The sequence below is a fragment of the Macaca mulatta genome, chromosome 12 (assembly GCF_049350105.2).
Source record: "Macaca mulatta isolate MMU2019108-1 chromosome 12, T2T-MMU8v2.0, whole genome shotgun sequence".
Lineage (NCBI taxonomy): Eukaryota > Metazoa > Chordata > Mammalia > Primates > Cercopithecidae > Macaca > Macaca mulatta.
In genome coordinates this window covers 107,387,863-107,405,894 of record NC_133417.1, presented here as the reverse complement: position 1 = coordinate 107,405,894, position 18,032 = coordinate 107,387,863, and the positions used below count along the sequence as shown (strand labels likewise).

Sequence of the window (18,032 nt, the reverse complement as noted above, 5' to 3'; positions counted from 1 at the left end):
AGCCGACTAGGGCCGGAGGTGCCAGGGCCTGCTGCGGAGCTCCCGGAGCCGCCCGCCCCTCTCCGGGCTCGCTCATCACCCCCTGTACCCCAAAGCCTCTGGTCGCGGCCTCCCTCATGTCGTCCCACTTCTTTCTCCCGGGTCGACCAGGTGCAGAGCCCCGCTTCCACCTCCCTGAGAGGGTCCCTGGAGAACCCGTCCATCTCCCTCCAGAGGACTGATCGCAGAAGCAGGGCCCTAGGCCTCAGTTATGTAACGGGAGAGAATCCCTGACTGGGAGGCTCCGTGGCCCTGAGAAGCGGCTGGACTCTCCACTTTGTGCTTCTTCGTCGGGAGGGCGTGGGGCGGCGAGGGAGGGAGACGTCCGATGTTGTTGGGAATCCTGCCTCCGTTCGGATTGGAGCCGGGGCAAGGATGCCGCTGCTCTTCTCTGAGTCTTTTTCCGTGTGGGGGTGCAGAGCTGTCGCCTCTTTACTGTACTTTCCCGTTTCTTACTCGGGATTGGTTCATCCTAGCTCTCCAGTTGTAATAGAGCATTTAGAATAACCAAGAAAGAAAATAGAACTAAACTGCTACAGCAACAAAAAGCATCTCACCTGGGCATTAACCTGAAGCAGGCTCATATTTTTGAGGAAAAGCATAGGAAAACTTTGTGCATGTAGAGTAGTTGCAGAAAGTTGCCTGGTAAGGCAAAGTGCTCCAGCTCACTGTTAGTATCAATAATTTACTTGGGATTTGCACTTAATCAGGAGTGATAGATTTTCCCTAAGCTTTTCTTCCTCATACTGTTCTAATTAACCACCTTTATGGCTAGTTTTTAATTCATAAAGTTTTTGTCTGGTCTTTTGTTGCTCAGACGACTTTGACTTTTTTTTTTTTTTTTGAGACGGAGTCTCGCTCTGTCGCCAGGCTGGAGTGCAGTGGTGCGATCTCCACTCACTGCACCCTCTGCCTCCTGGGTTCAAGTAATTTTCGGGCCTCAGCCTCCCGAGTAGCTGGGACTACAGGCACGCACCACCACACCCAGCTACTTTTTGTATTTTTAGTAGAGACAGCATTTCATCATATTGGCCAGGCTGGTCTCAATCGCCCTACCTTGTGATCCGCCCGCCTCGGCCTCCCAAAGTGTTGGGATTACAGACATGAGCTACCAAGCTCGGCCGACTTTGACTTTTTCCATTATTTTTGGACTTTTACTCGTTTAGTGGTATTCAGAAAACTATTTTTCATTCAACTCCACGATGTACTTGAACTTTTAAATTTAACACACCTATTCCCTTGGCTTTTAACCCAGTTTTGTACCATTTGGTGAGAGCAAGTGAGGTTTTTGCAGATTTGTACTATTGTACAAAATGTACACTTAACATAATCTAGATTGATTTTGGATGGATCTACTTACTAATAATCTAGATTAATTCCCAAATTGGCATTTTAAGTGTTTCCCTAGGTAGTTTTTTACTTGGTTACTAGGAAGAGAAGTATAGGTGTAAATGCTTAATTTCATCATCCTTTTATTTTGCTTCTCAGAAGCGTCTAGGAAGCATTTTGAAATTTATTGTAGACCGATGAAAGAGCAACATAAAGAAATAATTATAAAATGTAGACTTTATTGCTCCAGTTTGAAGTTAGGTCATTTAAGAGAGACATAAAGAAATGAGGAACCTAGGATACAAATACATTCTTTTATTTCATGTTCATACTAGGACATTATTTGTCTTTTTCACTGTCATTCTTTTATGAGTGTTCAATGGACATTTCTAGAAACTAACATGACCTGTGATAAAACAAATTAAGTGTGGAAGCAGATGTGAAAATCCAGCTGTTTTTATTAAGCCAGACATTAAAGAGATTTGCAAAAAAGTGTAACAGTTCCACTCTTTCATTAATTTTGTTTTGAAAACTATTTTCAATAAAAATATGTATTTGTTAACATATAACAGATTTGTTGGTATTTTAAAATGAATTAATATTTAAGACATTTCCCAGTTTTCAGTGTTTAATACTGGAAACATCAATAGATGTAACCAACCTAACAAAAGCTTTATGGGATTCTAAATAAATTTAAGTGTAAGATTCCTGAGAACAAAAAGTTTGAGAATTGTTGCTGTAGGCTGATTGACCAACATCATTATTAATAATTAGGACTCGCTGGGCGTGGTGGCTCATGCCTGTAATCCCAGCACTTTGGAAGGCCAAGATGGGGGGATCACGAGGTCAGGAGTTCGAGACCAGCCTGACTAACATGGTGAAACCCTGTCTCTACTAAAAATACATAAATTAGCCGGGTGTGGTGGTGCGCGCCTGTAATCCCAGCTACTCAGGAGGCTGAGGCAGGAGAACTGCTTGAACCCGAGAGGCGGAGGTTGCGGTGAGCGGAGATCACACAATTGCATTCCAGCCTGGGCAACTGAGTGAGACTCCGTTTAAAAAAAAAAAAAAAAAAAAGACCCAGTACATTGGCCGGGTGCAGCAGCTCACACCTGTAATCCTAGCACTTTGGGAGGCCAAAGTGGGGGAGGATTGCTTGAGCCCAGGAGTTTGAGACCAGCCTGGGCAACATAGAGAGACGTGGTCTCTACAAAAAATAAAGGTAGTCAGGCATGGTGGCCTGTACCTGTAGTCCCAGCTAGTCAGGAGGTTGACATGGGAGGATCACCTGAGCCCGGGAGGTTGAGGTTGCAGTGAGCCAAGATCATGCCACTGCACTCCAGCCTGGGCGATAGAGACCCTGACTCAAAACAAACAAGATCCAGTACAGGTTCAGTGTTGAGTGCTAAAGACTTAAAAGAGTTATGAAGCTGAACCTTTAATCTTAAGAGGTTTATAAGTGAGAGCAAGAATCTCCAAATCCTGCACTGTTTAATATCAGCATGAGACTAAACCACTGTCCTAAAAAGAGAACCTTAATTTGAATCAAGTTATTTTAGAGTGATGTATTTTCTGAGGCACCTCTCAGAAGGTTATTGTCTGGTGCCAAAATAGTGAAATTGAGTAATAAGGTTAAAATCGGTGGACATTAAATACACACAAGACTTCAATTGCTGGGTTCTCCATTGATTAATAAAAAATGATTGTTTTTGGAATTTGAATGAAATACTTCTTAATGGCTGAGTACGGTGACTTACGCCTATAATCCCACCACTTTGGGAGCCTGAAGTGGGTGGGTCACTTGAGGCCAGGACTTTGAGACCAGCCTGGCCGACATGACTAAAGCCCGTCTTTACTAAAAATACAAAAATTAGCTGGGCCTGGGGGCTCATGAGTGTAATCCCAGCTACTTGGAAGTCTGAGGTGGGAGGATTGCTTGAGCCCAGGAGGCGGAGGTTGCAGTGAGCTGAGATCATGCCACTCACTGCATTCCAGCCTGGGTGACAGAGCAAGACTGTATCTCAAAAAAAAAAAAAAAGAAAAGGAAAAAAACCCAAAAAACCTTTTTTTTTTTTTTTTTTTTTTTTTTTTGAGATGGAGTCAAAAAATTAGCTACCACGCTTGGCTAATTTTTTTGTATTTTTAGTAGAGGCAGGTTTTCACCATATTGGCCAGGCTGTCTTGAACTCCTGACCTTGTGATCCACCCGCCTCAGCCTCCCAAAGTGCTGGGATTACAGGCGTGAGGCACCGTGCCTGCCAAAAAACAACAACAACGAACCCACTTTATAATTTTAACAATTCCAACATCATCTAGTAGATTTGTGTACCATTATTAAATAATCCTTTAAAACAAGTTCTAAACCTAAGGCCCATAGGCCATAAAGACTGAAAGTTCCCTTACATTGTATGGAGTATTTTGTGAGTATCTGTGCATATTTTTTTTTTTTTTTTTTTTAAAGATAGAGCATTGCTCTATTTCCCAGGCTGGAGTGCAGTGTGGTGTGATCTCGGTTACTGCAACCTCTGCCTTCCGGGTTCAAGCGATTCTCCTGCCTCAGCCTCCCTAGTAGCTGGGATTATAGGCACGTACCACCACACCCGGCTAATTTTTGGTTTTTTTGTAGAGATAGGGTTTCACCAGGCTGGTCTTGAACTCCTGACCTCAGGTGATCTGCCCGCCTTGGCCTCCCAAAGTGCTAGGATTACAGGTGTGAGCCTGGCCATTTTTTTTTTTTTTAATAGGAGAAAGGACCCATAGTCTCATCAGGGGTACGTGATTCCTCAAAATGGTTAAGGACCATCCTTTAACAAGTAACAGAAATCTGATTGGGTGTTTTCCTTTAGCCCAGTCTCACAGAACCAGAAGCTTAATATCAAAAGGATAAGTGTAATTTGTACAAATATTTTCCCCTTCCTCCTTTCTGATATTTGAGTTTATAGTGTTTCTTTTTTATATCAAAATCAAAGGTAGCTTGGTTAGCACTTCAATTCAGGTCTGTTAATTGTAGCAATTGGATGACTGATTTGCTCCACTCTAACTGAATCTGTATTAACACCCCAGAAAGAGAGATTGAATGATTTCCTTTTATCTTTAGTCAAGGATTTGGAAGCATTGTGTAATTCTGATTATCGGATACATTACCTCAAAATTTTGTGACTTAAAACAACAGACATTTATTTTGCTCATAAATCTGCAATTTGGACAGGGCTCTGTGGGTTAGACTCATCTCTGCTTCTAGGTGTGTGGGGCCTCAGCTGAGATGACTCAAGTGGCTGGGGGCTGGAACAGCTAGGGGTGGGGTGGGATGAGACTGGATGGGGCAAGTGTCTCCATATAGTCTCAGAGCCTTTCTTAGTGGTTTCATCATGTGTTCTCAGCATAGAGACCCCAGGGAATTCAGACTTATAGCTCAGGGATCACAGATAGTAGGTGTTCCAAGAGAACCTGGGTGGAAATAGCAAGGCTCCTACAACCTAGCCTTGGAAATCACTTCTGTATTCTGCTGGCCGTTCAAATCACTAAGGTCAGCCAGATTCAAGGGAAAGGCGTTTATTTAGACACTGTTTCTCAATGGGAGGAGTAACAAAGAATTTGCAGTTATCTTTAATCTACATTAATTGTATTTTTCCTGCCATGATAGTAGTATTCCCTGCAGTGTTCTATATAACTCCCTGCTATTGATTTTTACTGATTTTAGAAATTCTTTGCTTGAGGTAGCAGGAGAATATGATGAACTGGTTGTGTGTTAAAATTCATAATTATGTGTACTACTATTTATATCATAGAATAGTTATGTTAAGCTGTAGTTATTACTTGCATATGTAGTTAATGATGTGTACCTTAAGCCTTTAATGCCTTAGGAGAAGAAGAATACATATTCTGTGTCCTCTGATAGACATGAGGTCCTGCTAGTGGATGTTAACAAATGTATGGATTGTAGCATTATCTAAACAAACTTTAAAGGAAGCATTATCTAAACAAACTTTACTAGTAGTTTAAAAATTGAATATGAATGTTATGATTAGAGTGCTCATTAAGATTTAGTAGTTCAGATTTCAAAACTATTAAGCAGTTGTCAAATCATGACATCCTTTAGTCCCGAAGGCAGTTAGGGTATCTCTTTCATAATTTTTAACGTGTAGTGTTACAGTTATTTATGTTCCCTTTTTTTTTTTTTTTTGGAGATGGAGTCTCGCTCTGTGGCCCCGGCTGGAGTGCAGTGGCATGATCTTGGCTCACTGCAACCTCTGCCTCCTGGTTGAAGTGATTCTCCTGCCTCAGCCTCTCAAGTAGCTGGGATTACAGAAGTGTGCCACCATGTCCGGCTAGTTTTTGTATTTTTAGTAGTGACGGGGTTTCCCATGTTGGACAGGCTGGTCTTGAACTCCTGACCTCAAGTGATCCGCCTGCCTTAGCCTCCCAGAGTGCTGGGATTACAGGCATGAACTACCGCGTTGCCAGTTATTTGCATTCCAGGTGTCTTTTCTCCATTACATCAGGCTTTATTCATCCTTTTTTCCCTGTAATGCTTAGCACATTGAGTGGATAATTAGTAAAAAAATTTTTAAAGGAGAGTGGCCAGATTCATTCAACAGATGTTTATTGAATGTCACAATGTTCACAGCACGATTCTAGGCCCTAGAATTGGAAGGTCGCCCCAAAAACATGAAACAGCAGGTACCTTCCTCCTCCTTTTTCAGTCCTCTTGATGTTGTTTTGTTATTGAGGCAGGGTTGGTTGCCATGGAATCGTTTTTCTCTTATGATATTTTTGCATACCTTCTTCACCTTTACTTTTGTTAGCAATAGACCTGGTAACTTTATCTCCGAAGTTGAATCACGTACCTCTTCCAGAACACTGGGATTGTTAAGGACAATTTTTTTTTTTTTGAAACGAAAGGTCTCACTTATTTATTACTGAAACTAGCCAATCAACGGGTTCATAACAGATTCAGAGAGAAAAAATATATTCCCAATAAAACATGTCCGACTCTTCAGATAGTGGTGACATTTTCAGCTCGATATGGTAACATGATTGTGACCTTCAGACAGCATAAGTATGTTGTATCATGCAATTCCTTATAGACCCAGTTTGGTTCTTCTCCAGTGTCTCCTTTTGGAGTTTTACCTGTTTTTATTACCAGTTTTCATCTGAATCCACTGGGGAATGGGACGATTTTGCTTTTGTTTCTTGACCAGAAATCACTTAACCTTGAAAGTCTTGTGAGAAGACACGCAAGAAGTGGAGTCAAGCACACACCACGATGGTGGATAAAGCAAGAGAGGCCGATAATCTTTTTTTTTTGAGATGGAGTCTCGCTCTGTTGCCCAGTCTGGAGTGCGGTGGTGCCGTCTCGACTCACTGCAACCTCTGCCTCCCAGGTTCAGACGATTCTCCCGCCTCAGCCACTCCAAGTAGCTGGGATTACAGGCACCCACAATCATGCCCAGCTAATTTTTGATCTTTGTAGAGACGAGATTTCACCATGTTGGCTAGGCTGGTCCTGAACTCTTGACCTCAGGTGATCTGCCTGCCTTGGCCTTGCAAAGTGCTGGGATTACAGGCATGAGCCACTGCGCCTGGCCCAGTTAATTTTTTATTAAGACATCTTTAGCATTCCATTTTGGAATTCCCTGAAGTTGTGATTTTTTAACAAAAGATACATAATGCTGATATTCTATTAAATTAAATTAATTAATTAATTTTTTTGAGATGCAGTTTCACTCTTGTTGCCTAGGTTGGAGTGCAATGGCGCGATCTTGGCTCACCACAACCTCCGCCTCCTGGGTTCAAGTGATTCTCCTGCCACAGCCTCCCGAGTAGCTGAGATTACAGGCATGTGCTACCATGTCCGGCTAATTTTTTTTTTTTTCTTGAGACGGAGTCTCGCTCTATCATCCAGGCTGGAGTGCAATGGCGCGATCTCGGCTCACTGCTACCTCTGCCTCCCGGTTTCAAGCATTTCTCCTGCCTCAGTCTCCTGAGTAGCTGGGATTACAGGCACGCATCACCACGCCTGGCTAAGTTTTTGTATTTTTAGTAGAGATGGGGTTTCACCGTGTTAGCCAGGATGGTCTCGATTTCCTCACCTCGTGATCCGCCTGCCTCTGCCTCCCAAAGTGCTGGGATTATAGGCGTGAGCCACTGCGCCTGGCTAATTTCATTTTTTTTTTTTTTTTAGTAAAGATGGGGCTTCTCCATGTTGGTCAGGCTGGTCTGGAACTCCCGACCTCAGGTGATCTGCCCTCCTTGGCCTCCCAAAGTGCTGGGGTTACAGGCGTGAGCCACTGCGCTTGCCCCGCCTGGCTGATACTCTGTTTCTTTAGGAGTCATGGGGAAAAGTTCACACAGATACTGTTACTGAGCACCTTTGTTTTACAGTTTAAAATTTGGATAATTCCTGCAACATGACTATGTTTACTTAAAAATACATTGTATTGGTTATATTTTTTGGCTATTTTTGCATTCAGTTGCCTTTTCTGAGCTAATGAGGATCTGAAGGAAAAGACCTGAAGGAAGGAAGGAAGGGTGGAATTTTGTTTGCTAGGCTGGTTGTTCTTAATATCTAGGGCAGTTTTTTTTAAAGGTTTACCAAAGAGTAATATACCTACAAAAAAGTGCACAAGAGTGTATGGTTTGCTGAATTTTCACAAACTGAACACATCCATGCAACCAGCACTCAGATGAAGAACCGCTGTACTGACTTAACAAGTAGAATAGTTTTGTCTGTTTTTTATACAGCATGACATTTTATAAGTGAAATCATACAGTTTGTACCTCTTTGTGTTGGTTCTTTTGCCCAGCACTGTTTAGAGTTTCGTTCATTATTATTGTATATAGCTGTATGTTTTTAAATCTCATTGTTGTATGGCATTCCATTGTGTGGAATGCAATACACTCAATTTACTTATTCATTCTGCTTTTGATGCCCATTGAGGAATTTTCTAGTGCTTGTTTTTAATATGAGCCAAATTGATACCTTTTTTATAGCACCTTCTATTTCAGGATTACTTTTGGACTGAATAACAGAAAATCTGATTTATTGTAGGTTAAACAAGTTTTTTTTTTTCTTTTTCTTGTAAAACAAGAAGTGTAGACAAAAGTAGTGTAGGGCTGATGTGGTAGCTCCACAGTGCCTTCATATTTTCTTCTCCATCCCTAACAGCAGTCTTTCACTCTGGTGCTTGTCTACTTGTGGGCACAAAAAAGCTACTTTGTGTTCCAGACAGGAGAAAAGGGAGAAGCAAAGGGAAAAAGTATGTCACTTTATATCTCTTTGGCCAAAACAGCTGTAAAAGAAACTGGGAAATACTTTTTTTTTCTGGGTAAATTTAGGTTTCCCTTTGTAAGGAAGAAAGGGAAAATAGATATCAGATGGATAATTAACAGTGTCTGTCATACTTCCAAGTCTGTTTGCTGGTACTTTTGGATGCAATCAAACTGGTTTGTTCTAGGCTTAGCATAGGTCTAGACTCAAAGCGTAAGGTTTACACAACCAGTAAAATTTTTAGTTATAGTTTTTAGTTCCTGAGAAGCTATTTGTGCATGACTAGTGTTTAACTGCCATTCAGGGTTGAATGTAAATATTCAGAGGCCCAATGTGTTGACAGCTTTGACCTAAACCTTGAAGTTACGCAGTTAAATCTGGTCAGTTCTGTTCTAAATCTCTAGTACCATCTTATTAAGTTTGAACATATGCAGCACGAAGATGAAAATATACATGTATTTTTGTGTTTTTAGAATTGTGGGCTGGGTGCAGTGGCTCATGCCTGTAATCCCAGCACTTTGGGGCTGACGCGGGCGGATTGCCTGAGCGCAGGAGTTTGAGACCAGCCTGGGCAACATGGTGAAACCCTGTCTCTACCAAAACATACAAAATTTAACTGGGTATGGTGGCGTGTGCGTGTAGTCCCAGCTACTCTGGAGGTGGAGTTTGCAGTGAGTCGAGATCGTGCCACTGCACTCCAGCCTGGGTGACAGAGCAAGACTCTGTCTCTAAATAAATAAATAAATAAATAAAATGGAATTGTGGTAAATTAAGTATGAGGGAAGTGACTTTACTGTAATTCTGAGTATTTCTCTTTTAATGGGTGCATTAGAATTATCCTGTTTAACCCTTTTTGAACTTTCTTCATTAAGAAATAAAATACACTGATATATGTAGAATTTGTTTGAAGCTTGGAGTGATTTTTTTTTTTTTTTGAGACAGAGTCTTGCTCTGTTGCCCAGGCTGGAGTGCAGTGGTGCGATCTTGGCTCACTGCAAGCTCTGCCTCCTGGGTTCACGCCATTCTCCTGCTCCCAGGTGTCTGCGACTACAGGTGCCTGCCACCACGCCCCGCTCATTTTTTGTATTTTTAGTAGAGATGGGGTTTCACCATCTTGGCCAGGATGGTCTTGATCTCCTGACCTCATGATCCGCCCGCCTCGGCCTCCCAAAGTGCTGGAATTACAGGCATAAGCCACCGCGCCCGGCTGGAGTGAATTTTTAAATTTTTAAAAAATTATTTATGTTTAAATGTACTGTATATATAATGAATCCTTGTGGCCTCCTCTTGGCCTATAATCTACAGCACCCCATTATACTCCCCCATACTATTTTGAAGCCAGTTCTAAATATTGTATCATTTCACCTGTAAATATTTCAGTATGTATCTTTAAAAGAGAAGGGCTTTTTCTTTTTTTAAAATTTTTATTATTATTTTTTTGAGACAGAGTCTTGCTCTGCCGCCCAGGATAGAGTGCAGTGGCGCGATCTTGACTCACTGCAAGCTCTGCCTCCTGGGTTTGGGCCATTCTTCTGCCTCAACCTCCCAAGTAGCTGGGACTACAGGTGCCCGCCACCACTCCTGGCTAATTTTTTGTATTTTTAGTAGAGACGGGGTTTCACTGTGTTAACCAGGATGGTCTCGATCTCCTGACCTCGTGATCCACCCGCCTTGGCTTCCCACAGTGCTGGGATTATAGGCGTGAGCTACCACGCCCGGCATTTTTTTTTTTTTTTTTTTGAGACGGAGTTTCCGCTCTTGTTCCCCAGGCTGAAGTGCAATGGTGCAATCTTGGCTCACCGCAACCTCTGCCTCCTGGGTTCAAGCGATTCTCCCGCCTCAGCCTCCCTAGTATCTGGGATTACAGGCATGCGCCACCATGCCTGGCTAATTTTGTATTTTTAGTAGAGACGGGGTTTCTCCATGTTTGACAGGCTGGTCTTGAACTCCTGACCTCAGTGATCCGCCTGCCCCAGCCTCCCAAAGTGCTGGGATTACAGGCGTGAGCCACTGTGCCCAGCCAGGGCTTTTTCTTTTAACATGACCAATATACTCTTGTCACACCTTAAAAAATGAACAGATTTGTTAATATCATCAAGTAAGAGTAAATGCATTTTTTATTTGTTTTTGGGTTTTCCTAGAATCCCTCCTCTTTCAATGAGAATGAGCAATCCAGCCGGGAGCGGTGGCTCATGCCTGTAATCCCATCACTTTTTGGAGGCTGAGGTGGGCAGATCACCTGAGGTCAGGAATTCGAGACCAGCCTGGCTAACATGGCAAAACCCCGTCTCTACTAAAAATACAAAAATTAGCCAGGTGTGGTGGCCTGTGCCTGTAATCCAGCTACCCAGGAGGCTGAGGCAGGAGAATCGCTTGAACCCGGGAGGCAGAGGTTGCAGTGAGTTGAGATCACGCCACTGTACTGCAGCCTGGGTGGCAGAGCAAGACTCCACGTCAAAAAAAAAAAAAAAAAAAAAAAAAAAAAGCAATCCTTGTGCAGCTGGGTCCGTGACACATTGGCAGTAGTTAAGTGTGATGCTCTGTCCCTGTGACTGAATTGTCACTGTACTGACTACCAGAGTGCTTATTTTGTCATGATCTCGGCTCACTGCAACCTCCACCTCCTGGGTTCAAGCGATTCTTGTGCCCCAGCCTCCCAAATAGCTGGGATTACAGGTGTGCACCACCACCACTTATTTTTAGTAGAGATGGGGTTTCGTCATGTGCAGCCAGGCTGCTCTTGAACTGCTGGCCTCAAGTGATCCATCTGCCTTGGCCTCCCAAAGTGCTGGGATTACAGAAGTGAGCCACTGCGCCCGGCCTCTAGAGTGCTTTTAAGCAAAGGTCTTATTCTTTTGACTTTGAAATAGCATAATAAAACCCTCCTCATGAATATTGTACATTTGAAAATGAGGACTATTGTGTTTTCCGTATCTTTTGCAGTCTAAGAGACTTTCAGTTCTCTCTTTGATCCTGTATATTCACTTAATCTTTTTCCATCACCCGTTTCTTCTGCTTTGGGGCTGAGTATCCTTTCTAACCAAATCACCCAGCTCTCTTTGGTGTTCTCTTTTCTTTGATGACCTAGTGTCCCAGACTCAGAGCTGAATGCTTTCACTGTTTTGTAACCAGCGTGTCATACTGTTCTGTATTGGCTGCTTTTTGCAAGGAAGAGAAGGAGAGACAGCATACAAAAGACACTGAGCTCGTTGGAGACAAACTTAGGCGTTTTTTGTACAGGATCCTCTCATTTTCAAGGCTGGTTTGTGAAAAAGAGAGAAGGTGAAAAACTTGATGACTGCCTTAAGCAAGCATGAGGCCATTAAACAAGTGGTACAAGTGATTGTTATTATAGTAGTTAAGAATTGGGAAGACATCACCAAATGGAGTGTCTAGGGAAAGTGGCAGCTTATTTTTGGAAATTTAAAATCCAAAAATTTTAAATCCAGTTGTTCATATATTCTTATGAAATGTAGGTGAATTATTTCTTATTCTCAACTGTGAATGCAAAAAACTGAAAAGATCTGTTTGAACTGACTGTTGCATACAGAAGTATGACGCATGAGTAAGATTCTATGATACACAGAAAATAGTGCTGTCAATCTTATTTATTCAACAAACGTTTAAAAATTGCTTAGTATTTGTTTGGCACTACAGAGGTTAGAGAGGTGAAAAAACTTGGACCCTCCGCTTGTAAACTTGTAGGGAAGACAAGACATACAAACCTGTCACAGAAAACTGTTTAATAAGAATATTGAGTATCTTCAAAGTACCAGGCTCTGTGCTTGACTGGAAATACAAAGAAGAGTAAGGCATGCCAATAAGAAACTGAAATCTGATAGAAGAGACAGATATGCAAACAAATGATTATGATAGATAAGTAAGCAGTATGGGAACATTTAAGAAGATAATCAGGGAAGTGATGTCTCGGTGGTTATGAGAGGTGAATAGAGTGGGAAAAGGCCTTCTAAGAATAGGGGGTCAGCATGTATAGAGATAATTGAGATAAGGTAGAGGGTGCCATGTTCCAGGCATTGTAGATAGTTGTGGCTGGAGGATAGGATATTTGCTAATAGAGGGAGGAGAATAAGGTTTCACTGCTAGGCAGGGACCAGCACATGAAGGATCAGTGTATGTCAGCTAAGGAGTTTGAATTTTTTTTTTTTCTTGAGATGGAGTCTCCTTGTGTTGCCCAGGTGGGAATGCAGTGGGTGATCTTGGCTCACTGCAACCTCTGCTTCCCGGGTTCAAGCGATTCCATGCCTTAGCCTCCTGAGTAGCTGGGATTACAGGCATGTGCCACCACACCTGGCTAATAATTTTTGTATTTTTAGTAGAGACAGGGTTTCGCCATGTTGGTCAGGCTGGTGATCCACCTGCCTTGGCCTCCAAAAATGCTGGGATTACAGACGTGAGCCACTGTGCCAGGCCTAGGAGTTTGAATTTAGCCCTGAAGATTTTGAGCAAACCAGATTGCATTTTAGAGAGATGGCTCTGGTGACAGTTTGGAGAGATAATTGAAGGGAGGAAGACTGAGAACGTCAGTTATGCTATTTTTAAAATTAATTATTGTTTTTTTTAGTGACAAGGTCTTGCTCTTTTACTCAGGCTGGAGTGCAGTGGTATGATCTTGGCTCACTGCAGCCTTGACCTCCTGGGGTCCAATGATCCTCCCACCTCAGCCTCCCAAGAGCTGGGACTACAGGCGTGTACCACCATGTCTGGCTAATTTTTGTATATCCTGTAGAGACAGGGTTTCACCATGTTGCCCAGGCTGGTCTCAAACTCCTGGCCTCAAGTGATCCACCTTGGCCTCCCAAAGTGCTGGGATTATGGGTGTGAGCCACTGCACCAGGCCTGTTATGTTGTTGCAGTGATGTTAATAAGCATCACTGAGTGCCTGAACTAAAGCAGTAGAAAGGAGAGAAAGGGATGGGCGTGAGAGCTAGTAAGAAATAGAATTGTCAGGCCGGGTGCTATGGGTTATGCCTGTAATTCCAGCACTTTGGGAGGCTGAGGCTGAGATGGGAGGATTGCTTGAACCCAGGAGTTTTAAGACCAGCCTGGGCAACGTAGTGAGACCCTGTCTCTAAAACAAAAACAAAAACAAAAAAACCCAGAATTGTCAGAATGAAGAGTGATGTTAAATATGAAGTTTAATGTTTAAAAGCAGAAGAGGAGCCAAAGATGACCCCGGAATTTCTGTTGTTGGCAGCTGGTTGTATGGTAACCATTTATTGTAATTGGGAATCCAGGAAGAGTTATAATTTGTGTTGATTTTGGTTTTTAGAAAGTGGAGTTAAAACTGACCCAGGAGTTAGAGATAATGATTTGGTTTGGGACACTTTCATACTGAAGTACCCAAGGAGTATATTCAGGCACTTGGATAAATGAGTGTGAAACTCATAAAGGTTAGAGGGAATGATTGAGTTATTAGTATCTGAGAACAGTTGGAATCACGGGTCACTAGGGAGACAGAGAAAAGTAGATGATTGAAGACACAGAATTCAGATGAAACCCAGCATTGAAGGAAATTACAGAAATGAAGAGAGAACCTAATCTTGGCAGCCAAAGGTGGAGAGTTTTCAAAGTAAAACTCATCAGTGTTTGTTGTTTGAGTTACAGATGAAATTTGAAAGTGTCCATTGGATTTAGCAATAAAGAGTCCACCTGCTAACCGTTGGTGAGGAGAGTGTAAAGTGGAATGGTGAGGGCGTAAACCACATTACAGTAGGTTGACAGTGAAAGTGGGGATAGCAAAAGCTGAATACTCTTTAAGAAGTTTGATTTTGAAAAAAGGTGAGAACTGGCTGGGTGTGGTGGCTCACGCCTGTAATCCCAGCACTTTGGGAGGCCAGGCGGGTGGATCACGAAATCAGGAGATCGAGACCATCCTAGCTAATACAGTGAAACCCCATCTCTACTAAAAATACAAAAAATTAGCCGGGTGTGGTGGCACACACCTGTAATTCCATCTACTTAGGAGGCTGAGGCAGGAGAATTGCTTGAATCTGGGAGGTGGAGGTTGCAGTGAGCCGAGATTGTGCCACTGCACTTCAGCCTGGGCAACAGAGCAAGACTCCATCTCAAAACAACAACAATAACAACAAAAGGTGAGAAAAACAACTAGAGAAGTAAGGTCAAGGGAGAGTATTTTTAAGTGGAGAATAAATGCCATAGAATATATGAATAAATTGCAAATAGGAGCATTAAAGGAAGATATTAATATCATTTGGAAGGTTGGGGGAGTGCTGTGGTTCATAGACCAGTTTTAAAAAATACTGGACTTGGCCTGGCATGGTGGCTCATGCCTGTAATCCCAGCACTTTGGTAGGCCAAGGTGGTCAGATCACTTGAGGCCAGAAGTTCAAGAGCAACCTGGGCCAATGTGATGAAACCCTGTCTCTACTAAAAATACACACACACAAAATTGCTGGGCGTGGTGGTGCATACCTGTAATCCCAGCTATTCAGGTGGTTGAGGGATGAGAAAGTCGCTTGAACCTGGGAGTCAGAGGTTGCAGTGAGCCGAGATCACAGCCTTGCACTCCAGCCTGGGTGATAAGAGTGAGACTCTGTCTCAGAAAAGAGAAAAAAAGAAGCAGGCCAGGCATAGTGGCTCAAGCCTGTAATCCCAGCACTTTGGGAGGCCGAGGTGGATGGATCACCTGAGGTTAGGTGATCGAGACCAGCCTGGCCAACATGGGGAAATCCTGTCTCTACTGAAAGTACAAAAATTAGCCGGGCATGGTGGCATACTCCTGTAATCCCAGCTACTTGGGAGGCTGAGGCAGGAGAACCGCTTGAACCCAGGAGGCAGAGGTTGTAGTGGGCCAAGATTGCGCCATTGCATTCCAGCCTGGGCAGCAAGAGCGAAAATCTGTCTACAAAAAAAAAAAAAAAAAAAAAGAAAGAAAAAAAATACCGGATTTAAGTTCATGTGTGAGGTAGATATCCTTGAGGTGATTTCAAGAGAGGCTGAGAGAGGATATATATGTATATTCCAGGTAAATGAAACTAGGAACGCAAAGGGCTGAAGTTGAAGTAATGCTAATGGACATATTCAGGGAACAGCAAATAGTCCAATTGAACAGAATCTTTGGGTTTGTAAAGTGAGTGATGAGAGAAAAATGGGAATTGAGCTTGATTGTGGAAGCACAGAATGTCATGCTATAGAGTTAGGTTATAGGCCCTAAAGTACTGGAAGGTATTTATGCTTTTTTATCTGAGTAGTTGTAGGATTGGAGAAGCTGGGCTTTAGGAGAATGCTGAAGCACTGAGGATGATGGAGGGGAGGAGGGGAAGAATTCTTTTGTGCTGAGTGGCCACTATAGCTACCCTGTCTAGGAGACACAGGAGCAGAGCCACTCCTGTTGTGCTGATATATTGCTGCTAGGGGAGGGGGCTGTCCTTTGTGCTCACTTAAACAAAGCTTAAGGCCTCCTCTCCTTCCAGTTACGGAGGACTCAGGGCTTGGTTGCTGCTTATTGCCCTTCACTGCATGGAATAAGCTGTCTTTGCCTTCTAGATACTTAGAGGAAGCAGCAGCTGTGTACTATGAATATAATTCATAGAAATGTGGAGAGACTATATTTGAGGACAGTCTTCTAGTTTTCAGGTGAAATACTGTCTCACTGAAGAAGGTTAATTTTGCCTGCTGCCATAATAGTCAGTAGTCAGCAAATGTTGAAAGCACTGCAGAATGAAAAACCGGCAGGGATTCATACTAATGAAATCAGTTCTGTTATCTAAGCATTTCCCTAGACTCCAGCCTGTGTTTTAAAGTTGAAAGCTGCTTCTAGTTTAATATGTTCTTTTAATTGTTGAATGTTAAAGAATTTTGTATTTTAAGTTACTGGCATGAGATACACAGGTAATGGTTATGGTTATTCTTATCAAATATGGATTAACTGCTTGACATTATTATGAATAATAAGGTATATATCTAAATAAGTGGGTAATTTGGTGGCCAAACTAAGGTGTAGCACATAGAGAAAAAAAACTACTTCTTTAGTACATTATTCATGAAATTTTCCAAGGTACCCCCTTTACTAAAAATGATTTGCTTATTCTTGAGATACTTCATGGTGAAGTTGTTTCTGAATAAATTCAGAAATTTATTCTGTTAACCTCATTTTCATTTCAGTACCTCTTTATTTGAAATTGTTTTGCAACTGTGTTTTTGTGATCCTTTTTTTAAAAGAGATGAGGTCTTGCTATGTTGTCCAGGTTGGCCTCCAACTCCTGGGCTCTCAAGCAGTCCTACTGCCACAGCCTCTCAAGTATCTTGTCTTCCTATTTTTATCTTCTCTTTTAAACTTAAGCATTATGCTTCGGATAGTCTAAAATAATTGATTACATAAAACTGATTTGTTTTGACGCCAGAGTACATTAGGCTAATACTTTCTTATTTGATTTTTCCTTTCTTTCTTTTTTTTTTTTTTTTTTTTGAGACGGAGTCTCACTCTGTCGCCCAGGCTGGAGTGCAGTGGCCGGATCTCAGTTCACTGCAAGCTCCGCCTCCCGGGTTCACGCCATTCTCCTGCCTCAGCCTCCGGAGTAGCTGGGACTACAGGTGCCCGCCACCTCGCCTGGCTAGTTTTTTGTATTTTTTAGTAGAGACGGGGTTTCACCGGATTAGCCAGGATGGTCTTGATCTCCTGACCTTGTGATCCGCCCGTCTCGGCCTCCCAAAGTGCTGGGATTACAGGCTTGAGCCACTGCGCCCGGCTGATTTTCCTTTCTAAATAGCCTTGCTTGGCTGGGCACTGTGCCTCACACCTGTAATCCCAGCAGGTGTGGGAGGCTGAGCCGGGCAGATTACCTGAGGTCGGGAGTTTGAGACCAGCCTGACCAACACAGAGAAACTCCAGCTCTACTAAAAATACAAAATTAGCCAGGTGTGGTGGTGCATGCCTGTAATCCCAGCTACTCGGGAGGCTGAGGCAGGAGAATTGCTTGAACCCCGGAGGCGGAGGTTGCGGTGAGCTGAGATCACGCCATTGCACTCCAGCCTGGGCAACAAGAGCGAAACTCCGTCTCAAAAAATAATAATAAATAAATAAAAATAAATAAATAATAGCCTTGCTTATGCTAATATGATTAATTTACATTTCTTAGTACAGTTTTGTAGTTAAAGTAAACTCCTCATGATAGGCTGTGAGAAGATAATCTTGGATTCAGAATGTTTGTCTAAAAATTCATGGAGGATGGACTCCCTCTGTGCTGGTGAGAGTTGGCTGCAGGGCAGTTGTTTGCAAGTTGTTCCTCTGGCCAGCAGCATCGGTACCACCTGGTAATTTGTTAGAAACAGAGTCTTATCATAGATGTGCTGAATAAGAAACTGGGGCTTGGGCCCAGCAGTTTGTTTAACATGTCCTTCAGGTGATTTTGAT

General features: G+C 42.7%; 1 protein-coding gene across 1 annotated transcript in view; it reads left to right on the top strand.

The window, feature by feature from the left end:
- Positions 1-18,032, top strand: part of SUMO1 (small ubiquitin like modifier 1) — a 32,394-nt gene that overhangs the window by 311 nt on the left and 14,051 nt on the right. The gene's annotated exons all lie outside the window — the stretch shown is intronic.